Here is a 9,867-nt window from a genome sequence, read left to right as displayed (position 1 = left end):
TGCTGGTTTTGAGAATGTCACCAATTAGAGAGTCACCCTTGTGGAACTCTCAGCTTTGTGAGTAATTTTTAAGTGCCAGTACTCACTGGATTTACTCATTAAACTATTCATGTAGGCCTTCCCTACCTTACCCCCAAAGAAGGGACCCAAGATGACCTTGATGGGCAGTGGGAACAAGTATGTGTTGAAAGGGAAGAAGGCATCACAGTTATTAAGTTTTATAACTGTTTTTGACTAATGAATATGCCAGTCTTGGTCACTGTCATGTCCCTTGATGAAGGAACATGGGTTTGGGTAGAGGTTTTTCTAAGAATTTCAGGCCTCGGGTTTTCACTGGGTAGAAAACCCTAATGACCTCCATCTTCCATATCTTTAAAATAATTCAACTAATTACAGGGATAAATAATAAGTTTTTGAAATAGTAATGTGCTGTATAAAGGCTACATACTTGAGTTTCTGACCACAAAGAAATATGGATTTTTATTTTATTTTATTTTATTTTTTTACCTTCCGTGAGTGAACTTCAGGTTCTGTGATGCCAGCTTCTGGATAAAACCCATGCTGATAAAGCAATAGAGGAGCCAGAGCCATCTATGAAACTAGAGATAAAAAGTGTCATCGAACGCACCTTCGAATAGTTCTGATATTTAGCAGTCTCCCCCACCCCGACCGTCAAAACTCCACACCTGACTTTCAACAAATTAACCACTGCCCGGAAAAGAAGTAACTTTACATAGGCAAGGAAAGAGAGGAGATCTTTTTGGCACAGCCAGTTAAGAAGCACCCTCCAGCCCTAACTTGGTGCTGAGCCACATCAGCTTCAATGTAAGGCTTCCAAGTTGGCCAGAAAACAATGCAGCTCAGAGCCAGGCGAAGTCTGGGTTGCCGGGCTACCTCTTGGCATCATAGCAGAGTGAAAGAGGTTGGTTTCCAAAGAGACGCTCAGTCATCTCCGAGGAAATTTGCTGGCCCTGTGAAAGGAAACAAACATTCAGTTGAAATTACGGCAAAAGTCTGAAGAAATGAAGTGGGAATGGGGTCTGGCCAGGCAGGAAGGGGAGCAAAACCAAGCCATAATGTTCTGCTCCAATACATGGATTCTGGAAATGGTGTACTAATTCCTTCAGTACCTCCTCTGTACTGAGCACTTTACAAAGATTATCACACTTGATTCTCACAACACCCCTGAGAGCAAGGAGTGGTTCTCATTTTCAAAGTGAAAACTGAGGCTCAAAGGCGAGAGTAAGAAAGAGCTGAGGCTCTTTTAGACTCAGCTACTAGAAATGTGTGGTGAATGAAACATGATGTGTGGTCTCAGTAACCTCTGCAAGGCAAATCAGCAACATGTACAAGGCAAAAAATATATATACATAAAAAGGCCAAAACTCTACGGAAGAGTAACTATTTAAAGAAATATTGACCTACATATTATTTGAATTGTTGACCTATGGCCCCAGGACCACTGCCAAATAAATGCCCACCCACAGTGAAGGTAGACTGGCAGACTAACATTCTCTGGCACCTACTTGGTATGTAGGTGTCTCCCCGCCCCCTCCACCTTTCCTAGACAGAGCTGGCTTTAAATTCCATTCAAATCCATGTTCTCGTACCTGATATAAAAGCGCATGAGCAGCACTCCCACAAGCTCTGGATTCCTGAAGTTTGTTTTTGACACTCCCATCTGGTCCATCCTGCCTGGAATGATAATGGTTTTCCAAAAAGGATAAAAAGACAAATCAAAACTTTGAAGTGAAAAGTCAAGATCGGTTTTGTTTGGTTTTGAAATCTGACATTCTAATAAAGTCCATGTGTCTGTAACAGTGGCACCCACAGTGAATAGAGGAACACAAATAAGGACTGGGAAAAGAAGCCACTGACTAGTTTTAACAAATGATTATAGACATAGGGTCTCTACCATGCGGTTACTAAGCAGTGCCCAGGGAGTGACCTTGATATTGTTGGAAGTTCCTCTCTTAGAGATTCAGGGAAGGGATTTCAACACCATCTTAAATGGTGGTACAGCTGACAGGGGATAGGTGCTACCCTCCGCCCAGCATCTGTGGCCTCACAAAACATAAGGTTGCTCTTACTTGTCTGGCTGGTCTTGACTGTTGGTTCCGGGTACACTCTCTTCCCATCACAAGGCCACAGGCTGACCAGTACTAGACTTTTCCATCACAGGTCCTGAAGGAGATGATGACTGTAAAAATCTGCAAGAGACTTGCCTGGGGGTGGATGGACTAGCATAACTGCAGGAAAATTAGGTAACTTGGAAACTCATAAGATGAGGGTCTGGGGCAACCTTCCTTTTTCCCTTATCCAGAGGAATTTCTGAAAATGGTTGGGGGAGCCAGAGTACCCAATCATGCAGCCTGTGTGAGGTAGGCCAAAAGAGTGAATGATAAAACAGGAACTGCACGAATCAAACCACAAGATAAGACTGCTGTTCTAGAGGCTTGACTGTCCCTTCAAGAATGAACCATGGTTCATCCTGCTTTAATCAAACATCATAGGAGAATTATTAAATATTATGTTGAGAGATATTGCCAGTTATTTGCTAGAAGGGGAGTCTCAGAACTCCAGTTTTTTCTCTTCAGCAATAAGGCAATCGACTCTTACGAAAAATTATGGGTAACAAACCTTTGGAATGGTTTACATGTTCTCACTTTGTTACCAATTACTGACATATACCATGCAAGATTATGGGTAACAAATCAATCAAATGGGTTTTGTGTTCTACTTGAGAGACCAAGAAATGCATATTAAACGACTGTGTCGTTATATTAGACTGAGTAACTGGTAACATAGTAAGTTCAAAAATTGCTAAAACTAGAAATGAGCTAATTTAACTCAGAACAATTTCATGAAGACTTTCATACATTAATTACACAATGTTACTACCATCTGACAATGAACATAGGTCTTTGAAGAGAAAACAACAGAAAAAATTAAACATTTGGTAGTATATGGATTGGGGAATTTGCTCTTAATTGGCAAGTATACCCCTAGGATACAATGGACAATGGACATGTAATAAAAATACCTTCATTCCACACTTAGATATTGCTCAAGGTCTAGGGCTCTGCCTGAAAAGTCAGGATTAGTGAGGCTAGTTAGCGTCCCACTTCCTGAAATCTGCATTCCTGCCAGTACCAATGACACAGATAAACTACAACCCAAACACCAGCGATGAATCTTTCACATTGCTAAAAGTAATCAAGGTGGATTTAGAGATCATCAATGTTTCCCCACTATAAGGCATTAAATCATTTCTACATGAGATAATACACATAATGTGAATCAGTATCCAGAATCAACCAGCGAAAAAGGCAACTATCACCATTATCAAAAGGAAGTAACTATTTTATTTAACACCAAGTATCAGGTTACTCTCAGTGATTAGGGTCCTTAGGGTTTTGGATAACACAACAGTTTTCCTTTAATATACTTCTCCTCTTGCATACACGCTAGGTGTCACACGATGGGCGCTGCCTATTTTTTAAGCCAATGTGCTAGCACTAGAGGCATTAAGGCACGGCCAGCACTGGTGGTCTAGGAGGTGAGGGCAGCACTGTCTGCGATGGCAGGTTGGGGGCGGGGAGCAGCATGTGCAGTATGGCCCAGGACTTCAAACAAGGAGGATAGTTGTTGCCCTGGGCCAGACGGGTCAGCACATAAACGGGCATATCCTCCTTTGTTGTGTGTGAAGAAAAACTGCACAAAACATTGGTTTCCACGGGAGAACACTTGGGAAGGAGGACCTAGGCCAACATTTAAAGAAATATCAATACATTAAATGCACAAGTACGGTTCTAAAATAATACTCAAAAGTATGCACATGACCGGCAGGGCCCTTCACTCCTAGAGAACAGAGAGCACTCATCCTGGGGGTGAATTTCCTTATATGTAAATTGAAAATGCTCCACGATTTTCAAAGGAAATGCATGAAAAGACTAAGATCGGAATTGGGTTGAATAACGTCATATTCAACATGCAATTATTAGCAGATATGAAATCCCCAAAGATCCTAAATGAAGTCCGGTGGTGGCCGGTGACCGGCACTTCCCGGAATTCACTGTGGTAAAACAACAAACGCTCCGCCAATGTGTGTATTTTTATTTTTACATTGAAAATGAAAATTCCTTTACTTTTAGTAGGTATATGAAATAAGAGACACAAAAACTAGCTTTTCAACAAATTTAAAATTTTAATGGTAAAATAAAATGAAAGGTTAGGTTAGCGAGCCGCTTGAAGCCACTAACTGTCGCAAAGCAAGAAGCACAAAGACAATTAAAACCACCTTTTCCTCATTTGTAAATTGAAAGGAACGTGAAAATCTTTAACGCAAAGCTTATGAAAAGGGCCAGGACCCGCATTTACTAGAATAAAATGATACCAAACACAATTTTTTCTACAAAACAAAATCCCGGACTGTGTTAACGGCGGATAACGACATGGTTAACGAGAGCATTCACTGTCGTAAAACGCCAAGGACTCAGCCAACTGATTGCTCTACACTGTAAATCGAGAGTACTTCAAAACGTTCATTTTTAAGAAAATTTATAAAGAACAAGGCCAGAATTTAACAAAATAACTTATGTCAAACACGCAAGTATATTATAAACGTAAAGGCGCTCAATCAGATGTTAAATTCCTCCCCTGTTGATAAAAATTTACACCGAACCATTTAAAGGAAATTTGTGAGTAGCGCCAGAACCAAAATTTAATTGAATCCCCGAGGATGAGCATGTAAAATTAAATTAAATGCCTGACAGGAACGACTCCGGGGTATTCAGAGTTTGTAAAACTTGCCAGTGCCCAGCGGGACAATTCATTTCCCAAAGTGCACACTGAATACACTTTCATGTGAAGAATATTTATGAAACACGGCGAAAATAAAAATTAAACAAATTCAAACGACTGCAATGTAATGAAAAAGGGAAAAGAGCGCACCATTATACTATGTTATATTATATTATAAAATAAAACAAGAAACAGAATCCCTGGCGGAGGGTGATTCCCTTCAGGGACTTAAAGCGACAAGGTCTTGCCGACCAAACTGCTATTTTCCTTATTCTAAAATTGCAAACAGCACAACCTGTTTTGTGGGAAAAGCACAAAAAGAAAGGCGCCTGGACCACTCTTGGTTGAATACGACGATATTAAATACACAAGTACATTATATACAAGTGCACAACAGCATTCAATGGTAACTGAAGGAGATTCCGATGGTCAGTCAACAACCCCGGAGCCAACCAGGCCGCTGTTTACCCATTTTCACACGGAAATTATCAGGATTTTTTTTTTTCCTTTTTAAAGGCAACATATGAAGAAGGCCGATTCCGAAATCAAACCAAACAAATGACATTAAACATACAGTCATGTTATTAAACGAAACAAAAATACTGTGCTCCAAGGCAGCAAAGCGGCCAGCAGCTGTCAAAAATGCACTCACACTCCTCAAGGCCTTACTTTCTCTTTTCGGGTCGAGGATGATAGAAATCTTGTCACTGCTAAGAAATCTCAGGAAAATGGCCAAGACCAAGATTTAAACAAATACCCGGCAACAATGTCCACCCAACAACATTGTAAAATAAATGGCAAAATCAGCTCCCTGGCGGCCCACCGTCACTGTGATGTCCTGGACGCACAACCGACTCAGCCAAAAGCACTAGCCATTTCCTCATTTTAAGCAGCAAACGCCACACACACACACACACACACCCACCCACCCACCCACCCACCACTTAAGACCACGAATGGGGGCGTTCAAGACCCACACTTAAAAACACCAAAATGATCCGGAAGACCCATCATGTTGATAGATAAAGCACAACACTGCGCCAACGCGGCCAACGGACATTCCCTGTCATCAATCCAGGAGCACATGAGACATACCTGTCAAAGTACATCAGGACACACCATCTACCCGAGTCTCTCAAAATCACACTACAGAAAGCCAATTACGAAATAAAGTGAAGTAAACTTACATTTTGAGATCGCGGTACAGGGAGCCGCCATGTTCCCTCGGCACTAGCGGTAACCGTCCACGGAAGCCGCAAGTGTACAATCCAGATTTTAATGAGCTAGGTCGCGTAGCAGGGCTCCTTTGCCATCCTTCTATGGCCCCGCCTTCACACATCGTCATTGGAGGACCTGCAATGATTGACATGGAGACTGTCCACTCTCTCCAGGTCTATGAGTGGAAACGCTGCCCATAGCTCAAGGCTCAACCAAAACAACTCACCTTCGCTTATATTGCTATCACTTTTACATCTATGCCCATTCTTCAGTGTGCACCTCTACTACTCAGGCCTTTACACATTATCATAGTCTCTATTTCCTGTCATTTCAGAATCTGGAAATCTTGCTGACCAGGTTTACCCAGGCCTAGTTCAACTGCACCCTCCTCCACAGAGCTTTCCATGCTTTACTTCTCCCATGCCTACAGGTAAATGTTAGTTCTTCTTTGCTCTTAGATGAGTACATGGGGAGACATCAGGGGAACCAGGGGACTCATGTGAAGTCTGGAATCAGATAGTGCTGGCCTGGGCACAGTGCGAAGGACTCACAGTGCGAAGGACTCAACTCAAAGTTGGAATTTTGGCAAGTCAGTTCAGGTTGCAAAAGAAAGACAAGGAAAACCAATGACAAGGTCGCTCATAGCGGCCTCCCAGAATTGGCCTCAGCGATTAATTCAAACAGCCCCCAACCGCCCTTTTCAGGATTTCCATATCCTATCCTGTCTTCCCTTTGTCTGTGGAAATCCCACAACCCTTCCCACTTTCAAGACTTAGGCACAAGCAGCTTCACTTCTTCTCTGGCTCCTTCCCTCATTTTATGCCCCACCGCCATCTGCAGAGTAACGATTTCTTCTGTTGCTACAGGATGAAAGGTAACTGGCTTCAGATCTTGTCTGGAAAGGACACCATGTTTCATGATTAAGTTGAGACTGGAAGCCTACTCCTTTTCAGGAGGCCATCTGCTAAGTGAATTTTACAGCCACTCAAACAGGGATATGCAGCTCACCTAGGGATGACTATCTTCAATGTTGAACTCGACTGCTCCCAACTGTGGTAGGTGAATCACATCATCACTGGGTCATGTTATGTAATTATTCATGATGTCGCCCTACCCACCCCTGGAATATCGTCAACATCCAACAGTAGCTGAGAGAGATGGTCTCATAGTTCTCCAAGAGGAAATATGAAGAAACAGCAACATGAAATTGGTTAAATTCAGTTCCAAACTATGGTTTAGGAAGCTAAAACACCAGAGACATACGGCCAGATTACTGCGCAGTGCTAAGAACACAGCAATGGGCCCACATAGGTGACTATCTAATAGAGTCTGGCTGCTGCTTTGCAAGCTCGGAGAAAGATAGGTGAGTTCCTCCAGAGTTGGGGGCTTGGGGTAAGACTTTGACAAAGATCCAGATGGCAGGAGAGTTGTTGCAGGCTTTGTTCAGAAATCAGTGAAGGGATGGATCTGGGAACTTAATCCACATGGGGAGGGAAGAGAAGGAAGACAAAAGAGATAGATGTGAATCCTGTCCCAGGATCTCTCAGCTCTTTCCTCATGTGTTACCAAGCTTCTCCCTCTGGCTGGCCTCAGCAGATGGACACACGCTGGATCCTCTTAATACTCGGCATATGACGACCAATGCCACACAGGTTCTATCTCTCAGATAACCTATGTCCCCTCGATCTATGGTCACAGTTCACTCTTGTCCCATCTATACTTCAAATCATGTCCATAGCCTGTCTGTGAAAAATAATCACTTCTTATCTACTATGCACTATGGATAGTGGTTAAGTATATGGGCTGGAGGTATGCTGTTTGAATTCATATCACAGTTATTCCCTACCTTGTTGTTTTTTGTGTCCTTCATTGTGGAGTGTGTGTGTGTGTGTGTGCGCGCGCGCGCGCGCGCGTGTCTCAGTTTCGTCATCGGTAAAATTAGGATACCAATGAGAATTACATCATTGGACTGCCATAACATTCGGTGAGTTAAAGCAAAGCCTTTAGACTACTGCCTGGCACGTACTAAGCTTTCATATGAAGTCAACTGTGATTGTTTTTTCATTGTCATGCATGTCTCTGGTCATACCACCTCCTTCCTGGACACTTTCCCATGTCATCCCAACTGACACCAATCTGCTTTCTCTAATTCCTTTTCTACTTTCCATTCGTATCACATAATCCACACCTTACAACACATTGTCCAGTTAACCAATTTTTTGTTCCGCAGTGCGTTACTTTTGTCTATGCTAATGGCTCTATGCTGATGAATACATCAGGTCCTGTACAACTTCTTCACGTATACGTCTCGTCTCTCCTAAGTTTAACACCAGTTTACAATTTCTCAGCTAATAGCTTATTCTTTTCTGATGTAATGTAGCTCAGTATATAGCACAACATATAGGAAGGTTCAAAAAGCACATAAGGAGATACTGAAATAGTCCCTTTCATTGGGAGAGCTCCAGAAATGCTTCCCCTCGAGGATTTCATAAACTCTCTCGTCCACTCACTGGTTTAACCAGAAGGTGCAATGTGGGTGGTGTTCTGATAGAGGAATTGACAAAGTGCTCTTGAAGATTTGTTTGACTACCTTAGGCTAGTCTGACAAGAAAGTGCGGCAGGCTGAAGTGTTGATGTGGTGCAGGAGAGAGAGGAGGCAGGGTAAAGGATTAAGGAGGGGAAAGTGCAGAGGAGCAGGAGTGTGAAACACATGGCCTTCTCAGGAAAGAATGCATATTATGGTCGGATTGGAAAAGAGAGCTAATGATGTAAGTGGCAAAAGATAGGGGGTGGGTGGGGAGCGGCCTAGAGCAAAGAAACCTGAGTTGGATGCTCCAGACTCCTTAGAGAGTTCGAGGCCTTGAATAACAAGATCTAATTTGCCTTTCAAATCTATCGTTTAGCTGTCACTGTGCAGAACAGATCAAAACAGGGAGTCACCAGAGAAAGGGAGGCCATTTAGTTGTAAGAAGGTTGTTAGTCCAAGTGGATGGTAGTCAATGCTGAAGCTCCTAAAAGTGCAGTGAAGATTAAATGAAAAACATGGGTAAACATGGACTGCAGTGTGTGTGCAGTGGCCACTATGTGAAAAAAGGGACGTCAAAGAGTCAAGGGCTACTACAAGTTTGATGACACTGCTGCCTGGAAGGATGGTGGTCCCACCAAGTGAGAAAAGAGACACAGGGCAGAACAATTTCAGGAAGGAAAGGTAAGGTAAAGAGAAGGAAAGGTAAAGAGATCATGTTGCAACAATTTTGAGGTGTCGGTGATATTCAAAATGAAGATGAACAGTAAGTAGAATGGAAATACAGTCTGGAATTTAGGAAAGAAGAAAGACCCGGAGCCGGGAGTCCTTTCTTGCAAGAGGTTCAACGTGGGAGTCCCTGCAGTAAATGAGATCTCCTGAGGATGGGCTGAGAAGAAAGCCAGCCCAGAACCCCAAGAAATGCTTAGATTTTAAGGCTGTTGCTCACCCACTGATAGCAAGAAGTGAGACATAAAGACGGAGTCAGGGGGTGCAGAAGCTAAGATACAGTGGGTCATGGCTTGTTTCTTTGTGTTTTTAAAACCCTTAAGGCAGCATTCACTCAGATCTGCCCCCATATTTTTACAGTTCATTAATTTTCACTCACTTAAATTTTTTTCTTCTGCCTGAGGACTATCTGTTAGTATTTCCTTTAAGTACTATTATGCTGGTGATAAATTCTCTCAGGGTTTTCTCTTTTTTTTCTTTTTCATATAGAAGTATCTTTATTTCATCTTCATTCTTGAAGTATATTTTGGCAGGGCACAGGATTTTTTCATTGGGAATTATTTATTTTATCACATAGAAGATAATATTTCATT

General features: G+C 42.4%; 1 long non-coding RNA gene across 1 annotated transcript in view; it reads right to left on the bottom strand.

The window, feature by feature from the left end:
* Positions 1-463: 463 nt before the first annotated feature.
* LOC111734268 overlaps positions 464-9,867 on the bottom strand; it is a 12,025-nt gene continuing 2,621 nt past the window's right edge. The window contains exons 2-5 of the long non-coding RNA XR_002778393.1: positions 5,991-6,156; positions 2,091-2,184; positions 1,611-1,695; positions 464-971 (exon numbers count right to left, since the gene is read on the bottom strand). This is a non-coding gene — a long non-coding RNA (uncharacterized LOC111734268). The remainder of the gene's footprint in view (positions 972-1,610; positions 1,696-2,090; positions 2,185-5,990; positions 6,157-9,867) is intronic.

The sequence above is a fragment of the Pteropus vampyrus genome, unplaced genomic scaffold (genome assembly GCF_000151845.1).
Source record: "Pteropus vampyrus isolate Shadow unplaced genomic scaffold, Pvam_2.0 Scaffold929, whole genome shotgun sequence".
NCBI lineage: Eukaryota > Metazoa > Chordata > Mammalia > Chiroptera > Pteropodidae > Pteropus > Pteropus vampyrus.
Note: the sequence above shows the minus strand (reverse complement) of the source record. Positions and strands in the feature narration are given on the sequence as shown.